General features: G+C 41.4%; 1 protein-coding gene across 9 annotated transcripts in view; it reads left to right on the top strand.

Moving 5' to 3' along the window:
* The window catches only part of ST8SIA4 (ST8 alpha-N-acetyl-neuraminide alpha-2,8-sialyltransferase 4), a 134165-nt gene that overhangs the window by 68074 nt on the left and 48047 nt on the right, over nucleotides 1–18044 (top strand). The gene's annotated exons all lie outside the window — the stretch shown is intronic.

Raw genomic sequence — 18044 nt, 5'->3', positions numbered from 1 at the left:
GGGTGGAAGGAGATTGTCTGCTCCTTTAAGGTGTCTGGTCAAGGACTTTTTCAACACAGCAGGGGATCTTAAGAAAAGGAGGAAACCATAAGCAAGACCACAAACACAAACCTGACTGACAAATGGGGGGCAGCAGAAAGAACCAAATGTCACACTAAGTGGTAAGAGTATGTGGAGCGTAGGAATGCTTATTCCAGTAAAATTATGTCATCAAGAACCTTGTAAAATGGAATACGAAGGAAAAGGGGGAAGCGATAAAGTATACAAAGACAGAAACCTGTCAGGCTAGTCGTAACGGAGATAAAGACAAGAAGCCAACCTCGTCAGTCACACTAACTGAATGGCTATCAAGAAACTGCAGGCAAATGGGACTTTGCGACTGATAAGGATGCAGACCTGAGGGTCCAGGATGTTAGAAGGGAGTCAATGGGACTGTGCAAACTAGTGGGACAATATGCAGGGGAGGAAGAAAAGAGAAATAGACAGAAAAGAGGCTAGTCGTGTAAACAGAGGCTGGTCAGTACACTGTTCTGGTTCAGTCCTGTGCCTGATTGCCAGTGTCTCTCATAACTCCTTATTAAATCTTTTCTTAACTACTTCCTTAACTACCAGAAAGGAGGTTGCAGTGAAGTGGGTGTCAGTCTCTTTTCTCAAGTAACAAGCAATAGGATAAGAGGAAACATCTTCAAATATGGCACGAGAGGTTTACATTAGATTGAAGGGAAAAATTTCTCCACAGAAATGGTTATCAAGCATTGGAATAGGGTGCCCAAGGTTGTGGTTGAGTACCACCTCCCTGGAGATATTTCAAAGATATGTAGATGTGGCACAGAAATGGTTTAGTGGTGGGCTTGACAATGTTAGGTTTACGGTTGGACTCAATGATCTCAAAGGTCTTTTGCAACCTAAATAATTCTATGATTCAGTACCAGCAGCTGGAGGAAGTGGGTATCTTTAACCTACATCCACAGGGTGGGAACAGTGTCATTTCCCAAAACCAGCCACTGGGCGCCACCATTGTGAGCGAGGCAAATGAAAGGCTCATTACTTGTGGCTGTAGTGGGACCACAGATCACAGCCTGTGTGCCTTATGCCAGCTGCCTGGAGGGAGAGTATCTCTGTCCTCCACAGAGGTGTAATCACCAGCAGCCTTTGTGATGCAAAGACAGATCAGGAGAAATCACCAAAGTAGACCAGACAGTGAGTAGGAGATCCTGGCTTGAAGCAGAAGGGCCATACCAGTATTTGGGGGATCTGCAAATGTGCATGTGCTGTACTAGTGACCCTCTTCTGCCTCTGCCGAACGAGGAGGGTTGTCTGGGCTGTCTGCTATCATGGTTGTGTGATTCCTCCATGGGGTGCTACCAGAAGCGGCACATCCTCTGTGGCAGTGCGAGTGACCAGCCGTGTTAGTATCCTCTCTGTGTGTGTCACAGGACACGTGCTCAGCTTCATTTCTGGTTGAACCTGCAAATGGGAAAGCAGCAGCCACATCCCTCTGCCTGGGCAGCTATCCCAGGTTCACAGCCATGAGGGCGAGCTCCATCAGCTGGGTTGGGCAGGTCTCAGCCCAAAGTGGCTGGGGATAGTGGCCACTCATAATGCCCCATTAATACAGTGTATTTTTAAATGTTTGAAGTGGTTCACATGAGAGCAAATACATGACATTAAATACACAACTCCACCCTGGCTATAGAAACTGATAAAAATCTCTAACATTTTCCATAATAAACCTGATATTTTTATTCTATAATTGCAGATTCAGCCTTCACACACTGCTAGCACTTTTGTGTGTTTGAAAATCCTGTGACAGTCAATATTTTGCTGTGCTGTGTTGTTTTTCATGGCACAAGCAGAAAAGGCTTTATTTTTCTGGCTCCTGCTTATAGTTCTGTGATATAACTTAAATTATTTTAAATGGCTATCTTTCATTGGGAAAGTGCTGTCTTTTGCTTACTTACTACTGCAAAAATATAAGCATATAATAAATAATCAGTAACTGTGTCCATTAAAAATTTTTGCACTGTAATAAAGACCTGCTTAACACTGTCAATATTCAGCTGTACTTTCTCCTGCAGCCTTTAACAATGGCCTTATGAGCCCCACCTTTCTCTGTTCAGTTTATGCCTTCTTGTCTTCTGTTTGTCTTGTTAAATGATAGCCTGTCCAGTGGGAGAATGTGGAATACCTGTGACATGCGAAACTCCCCATTGCTGTAAAAAATACTGCGTTGTGGCACTCCCAGTGTAGCAAAACAACGGGTCCAGTGACGCTGAACATCTCTGCTTTTCTCACTTGTATGCAGAGATACACAAAGCATACCTGAAAAAGTATCTATAGAAACATGTACATATTTCAAATGGCCAAAAAATGAAACGTGTTAACTCCAAGGGAGGGTGAGCTTGTAATCAGACCTTGACATTCTGGGCAAGAGCGCACTATGTCTCTCACTTGCTCGAGAGTGAGACCAAACATCTTTTTTAAGGCAGCAGCATTCTGATGGAAGAAAGCATGTGAAAACCTGGCAGACTGGAAACGGACTGTAGCTACAGTATAAGAATCCACAACTGCATTACCTTCAGTTGTGGGACCTGGTAAAGTTGTATAAGAGCATATATGAGTAACAAACAGTGTTTGCGAAGCTGTAATGCAGTTTGCAATGATACAAACATATCAAAGAGCTGCTGTTGTGAGATTTCTTTAAGAAAAGTGGAGGGGATGCGCTGTAGGACCTTGACTACGTACTCAGCATCACAAACCAAATTTAGAGGTTTCTCCCTAAAAAGCTCTAAGGCATGCAAAACTGCACCAAGTTCCACTAATTGGGTTGAACCTTCAACAATTTTAACAGAATGATGCCAATTGTTATCTTCACGCCAGACCACTACAGCTTAATGAGACTTCCCTGAACCATCAACAAAAACTGTGTGAGCATTTGGGATAGGACCGAATACAAGTACAGTCTGTGGTGTGATAACAAAGACACGCAGATTTTGAAGCAATTTACATTTAGGCATGCCAAAAGCTATGCTGTTAAGAAAATCGGCTAGCGCAATTGGCAAGGACAGAGATTGCGAATAAAAAAATCAAAATCTGCTTTCACAAAAGGCACAAATATGACAGATGGATCATGGCCCACTAAAGCCTGAATCTGTTCTCTGCCTTTTTTGATCAGAGTAACAATCAATTCCAGGAGCTCAGTAATAGTTTTACAAAAAGAATTGGGCAAAAAATCCATTCCAAGTATATCAGTCTGTTTGCATTCTCATCACAATGTCCCGCAATAGCCACAGGTTGTTTCTATGTTGTAGCTATAAATAGACAAATCTGCAAGTCCAATCAAATGCAGTTAGCTTGTAAGGTTGTCATAAATCTATTCATCAAAGTTTCTAACTCCATTTTAGCTGTCATATTTATTGGATATTGTTTTCCCTTACCGGATCGAAGTCCTGTTTCAGATCTATCAGTGTAGCATTTGCTTTACCAATAGTTTGGTTGCCCATACAGCATCCAAAATTTCCCTGGAGATTTCTCACTTGCAGCAAGCAGATCTGCACCATCCAAGCAGCTTCTTGTGGGACATGCAACTAAACAGAATTCTCAGACAACGTTATTTGAGATTTCAATTTACTTTACTTAACAAATCTTGACCCAAAAGAGGTATAGGGTTTTCTGGCAAACAGAAAAGCTCAGCTGTTAAAACTTTGTTCGAAATTTAGCATTCCGTGGTTTCAAAAAATGATCTTTCTTTCTTTCCCACAATCTCTAAAACTAGCATGGTGAATTTACTAAGAAGTCTTTTACGACTAGTTACCACACAATAAGTCTATTAACAAATTTTTGGTTTAATTTCCCAGTTTCATTAGAACTATGGATCCACTAGGGATGCCTTTAAATTTCACCCTCAGGCTGCTCCATTCAGCATTACAACATCGCTGCAGAGGGGGAGGAGAGAAATCCCCCCTTTCACCCTTTTAAAAGCGGGCAGCCAGGTTTTTCTTTTTTTTTTTTTTTTTTTTTTTTTCTTCTTGCTGCAGTTTAGATACAGGTAAGGCCACGCAGCTGGCGTTAATTTCTGGTGCTAAGTGTTAGCTGCCATGCAGCTAAGTTTATTCTTGTAGCTAAGACACAGACCTGAAATGTTCAAAACAGTACAGCACAGGCCTGGGATATTTTGGTTTTTTTTATTTTCCTATTTCATTCCAGCCATAATACACTCTATATGCAATTCTAATTAGCTGAGCAATAGTTACATTCCTCAGCCCCATTTACCATTTGCAATGTCTTACAGATGTCAATAAACAGCATATTAACTATCAGTTGATTACTTTAATTTTCCTAGATCCAAATCAGGTCATATTCTAGCAGCTTTTAAATACAACCTCCTCTGAGTTCACATTCATCATAGCATTTAGTTTTCTTTCCCATACGTCGAACAAACACATAAATTCAATGAGAATCAGAGTTTAACAACTTCAATTCTTTTCTGGTCTCAAAATTATTAAAAAACAATAAGAGCAATTACTCTAATGTGTAAGGGTGCATCCTAAGGGGGAGCAAGGTGGTATTTTAGTAGCAAAACCGGTTCCCATTTTGTAATTATCTCCCCAAACAAAATTCTTTTGATACCAAATATAAATATGCAAATTAAAATACTGAGCTCAGATATGAAAACCAAATACCAAATTCAAATATGCAGATAGATCACAGTTACACTTATTCAAAACAATATCAAAATTATAGCATTGCACCTTTGAGCCGCTGACTGCTCAACCAGGTAGAGGTGCTGCTGGGTCTCCCTGACAAAACAGGTCAGTGCGCACTGGAGCCCCATCGGCACCTGGCCCCCGCCAACACAGCAAGCCGGACCGGGCAAGGTTTTTATTAGTGTCTCATCTGGTGCGTTACAACTGTTATTCCAAAAACAGGATTCTTTACTTGGTGTGCATACGAAAGAGCCAAATCCAGCACATTGAGATGAGACACAGCCTATCACAGAGTTGTGCAAGTCTGGATACTGGAATAAAGCTAGCATGCTAGAAAGAAAAGTAGCAGCTGTCACATACAAAATCTTATCGTCACATTCATGCAGTAAAGAACTGAATTACTCACGTTCTTCTGTATTATCACAAAACGCACATTTTGAGTCCATAGATTCTCATTATTCAACAGTCTATGAACTTACTGTACTATATAATAGACAAAGACCTATTAAACTGCAATATGCTTAAACAGATACCTACGAAGAAAACAGGTTAATAAGGAAAAGTATCTTGCAGAGTTCAGTAAGTTTTCTATGACTTGCGTGTTATCGGTTAATTCTCTCCCAGCTTGTTGAAGTTCAAACCATTCCGCCTGTAAAATTGTCTGAAATGATTCAATGATCTCTTGTAGAGTTTTATTTTTGTCCTGCTCTTCTCGCTTTAAAAACTACAAAGTGTTATACTTCAAGGTTCTATTCTCTGGACACTTTTCCCAATCATCGAACTTACACAGCAGCCACCATTAATTACAATATTTCACAAGATCTTCCTTCCTCATATTTCCAAGTGCTTTCCTATGTTCTAAAACACCTCCAAATACTAATTTCTTAGGAACATGACTGAAAACAGTCATTCCTGACCCCATCCCATAAGTAAAAACCATGAGAAGAGGGAGGGAGGAGGGGGAAGCACGGAGCTGCTTGTGGCACGAGTGGGAAAAGTGTGGAGAAGGCTTACAGTGCACTTACACAAACAATATCACAAAGAAACAACTGTAACACCAACCAAGAAAACAATTAACTCACATTCCTGACAAGCTGCTTGATTTTCAGAAAAGCAATACACAGAAGCAGGTATTCCATCATGTTCTGGTGGTTGTTATGGTTTGTAAGTAACTGGAAAGGCGAAAGAAAAATCGCTGTGCTCCGTAGCCTTTTCATGGCATTTCGCATCACCCCTTTGTGTTCCGCTGTCTTAGTCATGAAGGGGTTACTGTGTGCTGTATAAGCATCATTAAAATCAGGCAAAGGAGGTGCTGAGGGCAGAGTTTTAGACTCCTGATCCAGCTCCACACAGATTCGGGCCTCATCTTTACACAGCTGTGATGGCATTAATGATGGATGTAAAACTGACTCTTTTTTCAATATCTACCGAGCCTGACTCTAAAGGATGAGTGCTGTCAAGACTCAAATAATTAGCAACCTGCTCATTTGTGTTCTTCTGTCCATCCTCCCCTGTTTGTCCTTTCAGTATGTGCTCTGCCGACTGCAACTGGAGTATACCAATCTCCAAATAATATGTAAACTATTGGGAACTGAATTCTTTTGTGCATGTAGCTGTTCCCCGACCTGTTTCCAAATTTTACTGTCAAACGTCCCCTCACTCAGAAACCAAGCACAATTCTCTCTCACCCATACCAGGAGCAAAGCTACCTGCTTCTCAGAAGTACGATACCCAGAAGAACATAATAGCTGCAGTAAAACCTGCAAATACAGTTTAAGTTCCTGAGAAGTGGCTTGCCCTATACTAATGCAATCCCGCAGCTCTCTCATTCAACGAGGACTTCTTGTCCCTATCTATACCGTAGGGATTAATGTGGCCACAAATAAAATTTACTCACCCCTTGGAATGCGTGGTCGCCACCAAACACACTGCTCAATGAAGAACTTCCAGGGGTCACACGCTCACATGGAGCACCATTTGCGGCGATTAGGCCTAGGCTTAGGCTGCTTTCTTTATGCACCATTGACAGTTTATAGGATTTACAGGTACAGGCCTGGACTAAGATGTTTACAAAAAGGTACTTTTCCACAGATTGTTATTAAGAACACACTAAACTCATGCGATGTTTGTCTCACTTGTTTTTCCACTCATTCACAGACCAGGCCAAAGGACATTCACACATTCCAGACACTTGGGAGCGGTTATCCGGCCCAAGATAACATTCTCACGAGTCTGGGCTGCAACATTTTACCATTGCGAGAAACGTACTTCAAAGTAATCTGTCCAAGGCCCTTTATATATTATTATGTTAGTATAATGTCTTTGGCCGTCCAAATGGTCATGTTAGTATTGATCTTTCTTTATCATCGAGGTGGCTGGAACCGCACATCTTGCTTTCCCACATTTTGCTTTCCAACATTTTACTGTTGTTGAACAGCTCTGCGTGTTACTATTATGTCATTGTGCGGATAACATATAGAGAATTATTATGATTCCACTGAAGTAAGGTGTGGAGGGGTTGCTGTTAGATGGAGATTTGTTACTGAACCAGCCAGGAATTTCAAGGCTGGGAACAGGACCTGCCGTGGGAGAGAAGCATCTCTGAAATAACAAGGCCCAAACGTGGTGTAAATCAACGGACCTATCAGCAGTGAGACTTCTGCGCGTGGACAGCTCGTGAACATAGATGATATCCAATTAGCGAATGCATGCTTGGAGCGTGGACGCGTGATCAGATCATAGTTGCATATATAAGGAGGCTTGTTTCTGTAATAAATGGCTTTGCGTGATTCACATTGAATCAGAATGCTGAGTCCTTTATCATTCCAACAAATGGTGACCCCAACGTGATACTCTGAATGGCGTCTCACTACGATTGGGGAAGAGCCTGGAGTGGCCCAGCTGGAGGCGGATCAGCTGCACTGAAGACCGACGGAGGCGTACGGATGCCCCGGGGTTAAATTCGTCAACGGATCACCGGAAAAGGTGAGCAGCTGGGGGCAGGAGAAGGGAAGAGTGAAGTTATGGAGCAAAACATATTTTATGAAGAACAAGCCATAGTTAAGCTCCTCCTGCATATTCTCTCTGTGAGAGGACTTAAATAGGAAGAAAGTAACATATGTAGACTGTTAGTTTGGTGTAGAATTAACGGCTACCTGGGAGAAACCGAGAAGGCTTTTAAACGTTAACTTTGGGACGACAAAGGGCAGAAATTATGGAATAAGGTCGGCAATGGAGATGATAAAGAAGCTAAATCATTAGTAACTACATGGAAACTTATAAAAGATTTTAAGGCTGAACAGTCTGCTGCTGCTGGAGTTTTTGTAGCATTGCGGCCTAATAAGAATCCTGAAAGTCGCTGTGAAGTTCACCCGGTTTGTGTCTTTGATACCCTCCCTATTCCATCCCCTGCTGTGCTTTTGGCACCCCCGATAGCTCAGCAGTCCAGGGCTGGGGGGAGGAAAAATGCCGAGCGGGTGTCCTCCTGCACTATTATCCAACCCTGATGAGAACAGCAAGTCCAAAGGATTGGAATCAGGCAACTTGCCCAAAGAACCTGTGAAAGCTGAGAATGCTAAAGTCGCAGACAAGTCCTTTTACCAATTTGTATCTGCTTTTACTGCCTTTTAACCCTCCAACTTCCATGAGAGAGCAGAAGGAGTCACCAGATAAGAACTGAGCAAAAGAACTGTGTGAAAGATCAGAGCAGCTATTAGCGAGTGAATCCAACATTTGGCAATGCAGTCATGCTGATGGTGTCGGGAAAGGGGATGCGCTTGAGAACTCAGGTTATATGAATAATTATGATGCTAGAAAGTATTGGCGAGAATGTGCACTGTTCCGAACCCCCCTGTTACTAATGATTCTCCAGCACCGTTCAAGTCCGTGTTATCTGATGACTCGGAAGAGGATGAGGGTTTGCAGCATTTTCTTGAAAAGTTAAAGGAGTATACATACGAGTTGCCCCGAAATCAGATAAGAACCATGAAAGACTCAAGCAAAAGTAGACCTATGCAATGTAACAGCTATAGATCATTTAGGACAGAACGATGGGGATTTGTTGAAAGGGGCAGATATCCCCCAACTTTTGGAACAGACACTAATTGACACACCACAATTAGAGGTGCGATTAGTTTCTGAAATCCTGAGGCAGTCAGCAGACCTTGCATATCAAGCTATGAGAGAGGTTCCTGAAACCAACAAAGCAGCCAAATCATTTGCAACTATTAATCAGGGTCACAATGAGAATTACATGTGATTTATTGACCACCTTCAAGAGGCCATCAATAAACAGGTTGAAAACTTAGAAGTTAAGGAAGCACTGGTGTTGAAATTAGCAGTAGAGAATGCTGATGTTTGCTATCAGCATGTCATTTGCGAGTTTTACAGTACATATTATGTGCTCCTGTGTACTGCCTCTCTGAAAATCAAGCAGCTTGTCAGGAATGTGAGTTAATTGTTTTACTAGTTGTTTTTAAGTGCGCCGTAAAACCTTCTCCCTGCTTTTCCCACTCATGCTGCAAGCAGCCCTGTGCTTCCCCCCCTCCCTCCCTCTTCTCAAGGTCTTTACTTGCAAGATGGGGTCAGGAATGACTGTTTTCAGTTGTGTTCCTAAAAAATTGGTTTTGGGAGGTGTTTTAAAACATAGGAAAGCACTTAGACAATAAATCATTAAATCATTTCAGACAGTTTTACAGGCGGGGCGATTTGAACTTCAACAAGCTGAGAGACTTAACTGATAACACACAGGTCAGGAAACTTGTTAAATTCTGCAAGATGCTTTCCTTATTAACCTGTTTTCTTTGTGAGTATCTGTTTAAGCATGTTGCAATTTTGGTAGGTCTTTGTTATATGGTACGATAAGTTCACAGTCTGTTAAATCATGAGAATCTGTTGACTCAAAATGTGCATTTTGTGATAATACAGAAGATCATGAGTAATTTAGTTCTTCACTGCATGAATGTGATGGTAAAATTTTGTATGTAGTAGCTGTTATTTTTCTTTCTAGCATGCTAGCTTTATTCCGGTATCCAGACTTGCGCAACTCTGTGACAGGCTGTGTCTCATCTCGATGTGCTGGATTTGGCTCTTTTGTATGCACACCAAGTAAAGAATCCTAGTTTTGGGATAACAGTTGTAGCGCACCAGATGAGACACTAATAAAAACCTTGCCTGGTCCAGCTTGTTGCAGCGGCGGCGGGGGGGGGTGCCAATGGGGCTCCAGTGTGCACTGACCTGTTTTGTCAGGGAGACCCAGCAGTACCTCCAGTTGGCTGAGCAGTAAGAGCTTCAAAGGTGCAATGCTATAATTGAGATATTGGTTTGAATAAGTGTAATTGTGATCTGTTTGCATATTTTAATTTGGTTTTCATATCTGAGCTCAGTATTTTAATTTGCATATTTATATTTGGTACCAAAAGAATTTTGTTTGGGGAGATAATTACAAAATGGGAACCGGTTCCACTGCTAAAATTTCACTGCTAAAATTCCACCTTGCTCCCCCTTAGGATGCATCCTTGTGCTTATATTGTCGTCTAGTAATTTTGAGACCAGAAAAGAATTTAAATTGTTAAACTTTGCTTTGCATTGAAAAAACAAAAACAAAAATAAACACAAAAACAAACACAAAAACAAACAAACAAAAAAACCCACAACAACCAACCAACCACCTGAATGCTATGATGAATGTGAACTTGATATTGTATGAGGTTGTATTTAAAAGCTGCTAGAATATGAACTGATTTGGAATCTAGGAAAACGGAATAATGCATTGATGCTTAATATACTGTTTTTTGACATCTGTAAATTGTAAAAGGTAAATGGGGCTGAGGAGTGTGGCAACTCTTGAGCTGGTTGGAATTGTGTATGAAGTGTGTTATGGTTGGAGTGAAATGGGAGAACAAAAAAGCAAAATATCCCAGACCTGTTCCTGAACATGGATTTCGGGCCTATGTGAAACTGCCAGATAAACTCAGGTCATTGCAATCAAAGAGTTTGCCAGAGCCTCCCACTTCGTACCAACGATTACACCAGCTGTGTGGCCTTGGTTATATCTGAACTGCAGCAAGAAGAGAAAGAAGGGAAAAAAAATGGAAAAACCCGCTTTCCCGCTGCTAAGCGGAGAAAGGGGACTTTACTCCCCCTGCTCTTTTTTTTTTTTTTCCTGAAGTATTGTCATCCATCCTTGTTGTGGCACTGTGTTGCTTCTCAGCTTTGAATCAGGGGTTGTTGATGTTTCTTTTTGCTTTTGTCTTGTTTCCTAGGTTTTGGCACATCTGGGGAAAGAGCTCACAATTTTACCTCCTCTTTTCACACTGGTTAGCTTTGCGGGGGTCAGAGTGCTCAGTACTTCTCTGGGTCAGACTGGTACTAATTTGGGTGTGGAGTGGAGCCAGGCTGGTTTGATGTGGAGTTGGAATTGATTTGTTTTCATGCTGGGCTGGAGATCCTGCCATCCCAGATGGGGTCAAGAGGGAGGTTTTATGCCCCCCCCAGCAATGTTACTGCTAGAGAACTGTAATACTGCATCAAGGAGTCTGAGGGTTGAAATTTAAAGGCATTACCAGTGGGTCCATAGTTCTAATGAAGCTGGGAAATGAAACAAAAAAAATTTTTTTTTAATAGAGTTATTCTGTGGTAACTGGTTGTAAGAGACTTCTTAGTAAATTCATCGTGCTAGTTTTTGAGGTCATGGGAAAGAACAGAAGAAAGGCTGTTTTTTGAGACCAATAGAATGCCAAATTTGTAAAAAAGTTTTAATACATGAATTCTTGTAGTTGCCAGAAAGTCCTATACCTCTCTTGGGTCAGGATTTGTTAAGTAAATTGTAAGATTAAATAATGTTTTCTGAGAATTCTGTTTAGTTGCATGTCCTACAAGAAGCTGCTTGGATGGCGCAGATCTGCTTGCTGCAAGTGAGAAATCTCCCAGGAAATTTTGGATGCTGCATTTCCATTAGTATTAACAGCCAATGTTTCGATAAAGCAAATACTACACTAAATGAACTGAAACAGGACTTGGATCCAGTAAGGGAAAACAATATCCAATAAATATGACAGCCAAAATGGACTTAGAAACTTTGAGGAATAAATTTATGAAAACCTTACAGGCTGACTGCATTCGATTGGACTTGCAGATTTGTCTATGAAACAACCTGTGGCTATTGTGGGACAGTATAATGAGATTGCTAGCAGATTGATATACCAACTGTTACATACCAATTGTCACTCTGATCAAGAAAATGTAGGGAATGAATTTAAGTCTTAATAGGCCATGATCCTTTTGTCATATATGTACCACTTGTGAAATTTAATTCTGATTTTTTTTTATTTGTAATCTATGTCCTTGTAAATTGCACTAGCTGGTTTTCTTAACAGCACAACTTTTGGCATGCATAAATGTAAATTGCTGCAGAACCTGCAAGTCTTTAACATCAGGTCATAGGCCATACTTGTATTTGGTCTGATCCTACATACTTGCACAGTTTTTGTTGATGGTTCTGGGAAGTCTCATAAAGCTGTAATGGTTTGGTGTGAAGATAACGATTGGTATAATTCTGTAAAAATTATTGAAGGTTCAAGCCAATTAGCAGAACTTGGCTCAGCTTTAAATTACTTAGAGCTTTTTAAGGAGGAACCTCTAAATTTGATTTGTTATTTTGAGTATGTAGTCAAGATTCAATGCACGTATCTGATTCCGAACTTTGTTTGTTTGTTTGTTTGTTTGTTTAAAAAAAGAGGGAAGTAGGGGAAACACCACAAAACCAATTGTCAAAAGCATTGTATGTGATGAAATACTTTGCAAGTATGACCCAAAACCATACTAAATCAGAAAGAACCTACATTAGTTATGGTCAAATCACTAGTCAATGGAAAAGGCCACATCAATTGATAACCTGGGGAAAGGTTATGCTTGTGCCATTACAGGCCAAGGATTGAAGTGGATTCCCGCGAAATGGGTTAAGCCATGGCTGAATAAAGACAACAAAGATTCAGTGGATGCAGATGGACAGGAGGGAGATAAGTTGTGAGGACTGTTTCAGATGCAAACCATGGATCCTAATTCAGTGTTATAGATGCTCACAGACCTGGTGGTCTAGAAGCCTATTAGCAAGCAGGTGGTGCACCTTCTGTGGAGAATGGCAATTTGAACAATCAGCAGGAGAGCCAAAAGGGTGATATTACACTTAGATAGTCAATGCAAAAATGAAGTAAAATTATGAGACATTCCTACAAAATCTACAAAATCACGCAGTTATAAATTTTCTAGTTTTAACGTTAGGATTATGGTTGTGCTGTATTAACTTGTTTGATTATTCTGAATCTATTAATAAGTGCTTTAGGCAAACTAGAACAGTACATTAATAAGATTGCCGTAGTAAAGTTAAGGTTTGACATGTAGCTTATAATTTTGGAATAAGTGGGTAGTTGTTTGATCTTATTAAGTAAGGCTTAATTGCATTATATGTAACTGTAATTATTGTGTTAATCATGTGCTGTATATTGCAGTGTATTTCAAAGATGATTCAGCACACTGAAAATGGGGCCTGGCTGGTTCAAGAACAAAAAGGGGGAATTGTGGAGGGGTTGCTGTTAGATGGAGATTTGTTACTGAACCAGCCAGGAATTTCAAAGCTGGGAAGAGGACCTGCTGTGGGAGAGAAGCATCTCTGAAATAACAAGGCCCAAACGTGGTGTAAATCAACGGACCTATCAGCAGTGAGACTTCAGCGTGTGGACAGCTCGTGAACATAGATAATATCCAATTAGCGAATGCATGCTTGGAGCGTGGATGCGTGATCAGATCATAGTTGCATATATAAGGAGGCTTGTTTCTGTAATAAATGGCTTTGCGTGATTCACATTGAATCAGAATGCTGAGTCCTTTATCATTCCAACAGTAAGGTTCAACTCCTGCCTTTAAACACGGTTCTGTTCTAATGGATACTCAAAGGCATTCCTGGGAATCCACCTGCCAAAGAAAGCCTGCTAACACACTGGGATGCTATCCAGGAGTTAAGGCCCAGAGTAATGTAAAGCTGGAGAAGTAATTAGTTCCAGTATCAGAATGGGCATGGAGAGTTAGCCAAGGCCCTGACTGTCTGAAACTATGCCCCGTACATCAAAGAGTCACCATCATCCTTAATATTCATTTATATCTCTGCAAATGCTTCAGGGAGATGTATACTTTTCATAGTTGCTGTTCTTGCCTCTAGTTCTTAAGTAAACAGTCAATTTCTGAAATTCTGACGAAGGGATATCATGCTCACAATGTGTTTCACTAATACAGAATGGCTAGAATGGGCTATTTCCCTGGATGGTAGTCGGTAAGCAGGTGCAAGCTCTGTGTTTACTGGTGCACACCTTTTTTTCAAATAAAACTTCTTGATGAGCTAGCTGTGCTGTTCAGGTAGTTTTTCTAAGACTTCTTTTGCTTCCTAATATTATTCTCAGTAGGTCTGTTCCTTTCAGAGATTAACAGCTGCTACTAAATCAAACTAATCTGCCTGCTTTTGCTGTCAGATTTCTCAGACCCACCTTCATGACTCAACAGCTCTTCCAGGGCATTGGAATCCTTGTCACCATCCATCACTTTGTTGCACTAAAAAAAAACAGCTTCAGATCTAGTAAGTACAGGAACAGTGTCTGAGCAGCTGATTCACACACTGTTTTCCTGTATAATTCCCTGACTGCAGGAAAGCAAGAGTCATCCAATGGGATGCACCCACGAGTGCTGAGAGAGTTGGCAGATGTTACTGCTAAACTGCTCTCCATCAACTTTGAATGATCTTGGAGAACAGGAGAGGTGCCTGAAGACTGGAGGAAAGCCACTCCAGTCTTCAAAATGGTGAGAAGAAAACTACAGGCCAGTCAGCCTCACCTCCATCCCTGGAAAGGTGAGGAACAGCTCATTCTGGACATCATCTCCAAGCATGCAGAAGAAAAGAAGGTTATCATGAGTAGTCAGCATGGGTTCATCAAAGGGAAATCATGGTTGACCAACCTGATAGCCTTCTACAATGGCATGACTAGCTAGGTAGATGAGGGAAGAACAGTGGATGTTGTCTACCTTGACTTCAGCAAGCCTTTTGACACTGTCTCTCACAACATCCTCATAGGTAAGCTCAGGAAGTGTGGGTTGGATGAGTGCATGGTGAGATGGATCATGAACTGGCTGGATGACAGAGCTCAGAGGGTTGTGATCAATGGTGCAGTCTAGTTGGAGGGCTGTAGGTGGTGGGGTTCCCCAGGGGTCAGTATTAGGTCCAGTCCTGTTCAACCTGTTCATCAATGACCTGGATGAAGAGACTGAGTGCACTCTCAGGAAATTTGCTGATGATACCAAACTAGGAGGAAGGGCTGACACACCAGAAGGCTGTGCTGCCATTCAGCAAGACCTGGACAGGGTGGAGGACTGGACAGAGAAGAACCTGATGAACTCTAACAAAGGCAAGTGTAGGGCCATGCACCTGGGGAGAAATAACCACAGGTCCCAACACAGGTTGGGGTGGACTTGCTGGAAGGCAGCACTGCAGAGAAGGACCTGGGAGTTCTGGCAGCACTGCAGAGAAGGACCTGGGAGTTCTGGCTGTCAACAGGTTGACCATGAGTCAACAATGTGTCCTTGTGGCCAAGAAGGCCAATGGTACCCTGGGGTGCACTAGGAAAAGTGTGACCACCAGGTCAAGAGAGGTTATCATCCCCCTCTACTCTGCCCTGGTGAGGCCACATCTGGAGTACTGTGTCCAGTCCTGGGATAACCAGTTTAAGAAAGAAAAGGAATTACTGAAGGGGGTCCAGTGGTGGGCTACAAAGATGATTAGGGGCCTAGAGCACCTTTCTTACGAGGAGAGACTGAGAGAGCTGTGTCTCTCTCCAAGCTCTCTGTTCTTACTCCTGCAGAATCATTGGGAAGTGCAAGCTGACTCAATCTGTGTATAAAGAGAGACCTGAGGCCGTTCTGTGTAGCAGTGCACTAGCCTGGAAGAAGAACAGCTATTGCAGTATAGTACTCCATGTGAAAGAATTACTCCTTTTAGAAGAAGGATGGAGTAGCCTAGGCAGTGCATCATGGTAATGCTCCCTGCTCTGCTGTGTGAAAGTGCTGTGTGATACAGAAACAGCATTCAGTGCTGTAATGGCTCTAAGTCTGTGCATCAAACAAGTCATCCTATGAGTAGTACAATGTGTAAAGCCTGATTTTACACAAGGTTATGTCCTGAAGTAACCTCAGCTCTTCCCATGCCAGCTGCCTCTCTGCTTTTCCACTTTCCCCCTTTCCACTTCCAATGTCTTCCAGAATCTTCTCACTGAAACACTTCCTTTTCCAATAATTCCACATCCTCCAGTATCCACTGTTGCAGCATGGGGCAGAGGACCTGTTTTGCAAAGAAAGGAGAAGCTCACAAGTCAGGCAAGTAAAGATGCCTATGATGGCAGTTTGCAGGTATGCAAGGGCTAGTACACCCATTCTGATAAACCTGTATCCCATTTAGGGAGTGGGATATTGCTGCTGAGGGAGTACAGAGTGCTACTTCTCTTCCCTGCAGCAGCAAAAGTGGTGTTCACTTTTTCTCTCCTTGTATCTTACATATTTCCATAAAGTTTTAGGAACTTAAAATGCTGAAGTGAGCCACTCTTCTAGGAAATGTGGCTGAATTTGATCAAGAGATTAATACAGCATCGCAGAACTGCATAGCTTGGAAGGAGTTTCTTGAGATCATCCAGTCCAAATACTGCTGCTCAAGCTGGGTCAGCTAGGGTAGTTTACCCAGGACCATACTGGGATTTGAAAGCTTCTAATAATGGAGACTCCATAACCTCTCTGGGCAGTCTGGTCCCATATTTGACCACTGTCACAATAAAAAATAGCATTTTCTTGTGTTTATACAGAATTTCCAGTTTTTAACTTGTGTTTATTGCCTCTTGTCCTGTCAGTGTGCACTACTGAGAAGGGTCTGGCTCCCTCTTCTTCATTCCCAGCCATCAGGTATTTGTACACATTGATGAGACCTCCCTAAGCCTGCTCCAGGCTGAACAGTCCCAGCTCTTTCAGCCTTTCCTCATATGAAAGAGGTTTCCATCCCTTAATCTTCTTTGTGAGCCTGTGCTAGACCCATGGGCTTAGTTATGAACTGACAGACAAGCAATGGCATCATATAAGACCTACTGTCTTAGCAAACTGGGCTGAAGTGCACTGTGGGGAAAGAGAGTGATGTGGTTGTACATAGGACAGAAAAACACCTGAAGATAATTAAGGTTTTTATTTTCTCAATTAAAATAAACACTAGTTCTCAATCTCATGCTGTTGCTAGTAACTGAAAACCTATCACGGGGGCTATCAGTTGTGACACAAAGGCAGGTCAGTAGAAATCCAGGCCATATCCACTTTTCGTTTTTACCAGCTTCTTACTAGGAACATGGAATGGAAGTTTGGAAAGATGATGCAGAAAATAGGACAGGGAATTTAACTTGCTTTCCAATAACTATATAAGAGTTACCAAGCAGCCCAGGGGAATTCTGTTGCTAGATTTGTGTGATTCACTAGACCAGATTGTAGTTGTGTGGCCTTAACATGGTGTCTGACTTCAGCTGTTCTTCAGGGAACTGTGATGAAGCAAGTGACTCTAGACACACTTGTGTATTATAACCATTACTTTCATATCTTTGAAATGGTGTCAATTAATGGAAAAATATATTCAAAACATATTTTCAGAGCTAAATAGACAAATATATCTGGAAGGTGGCTTGCAGGCAAACATGCTGAAAAAAGATGACGATTTGGATTTTCTCCAATTTGCTGTTGAAATCAGTTATAGCAAAAACGAGTACTTTGTGGTTTGAAAGCTAGCAGTCCTCTAAGAATCAGGAAGATTTTTCATCTCTGTATCTTGTTTATTTGTGGTCTTATTTGAATAGCACAAAGCACTAGGATATGCTTTTGTAATTATTTGGTATAGAAGCGGTTTGTATGAAGTTTATTTCTGAGCAATTATTTGACTTTTTAAACTAGTATACAGAAAAGTGTTGATAAATTTCAGTTTCAGTTCAGTTGCTTCCATAATGAAAGCCAACAAAAAGAAAAAAAAAAAAAGGAGTTAAGATGAACATCGTTCCGTTTTATATATAGTACACATCTAAATGGGGTCCCAATCACTAAGCAGAGGATCTAATCTGCTATAGCAATACTCCCAGTTAATTAAAATTTATAATGAAAAGTTTGACGATACTGCTCTGACTTCATAGTGTGTGTTTTTTGCTAAGAAAACACTGTACTGGTTTAGTGAGGGTGTTTTCCTCCCCAGAGTGTTTGTGTCTTTCTTTGATAATAGTTACAGAA

Source organism: Patagioenas fasciata, chromosome Z, assembly GCF_037038585.1.
Source record: "Patagioenas fasciata isolate bPatFas1 chromosome Z, bPatFas1.hap1, whole genome shotgun sequence".
In the NCBI taxonomy this organism is placed as follows: Eukaryota; Metazoa; Chordata; class Aves; order Columbiformes; family Columbidae; genus Patagioenas; species Patagioenas fasciata.
This window is presented reverse-complemented; position numbering and strand designations above follow the sequence as displayed.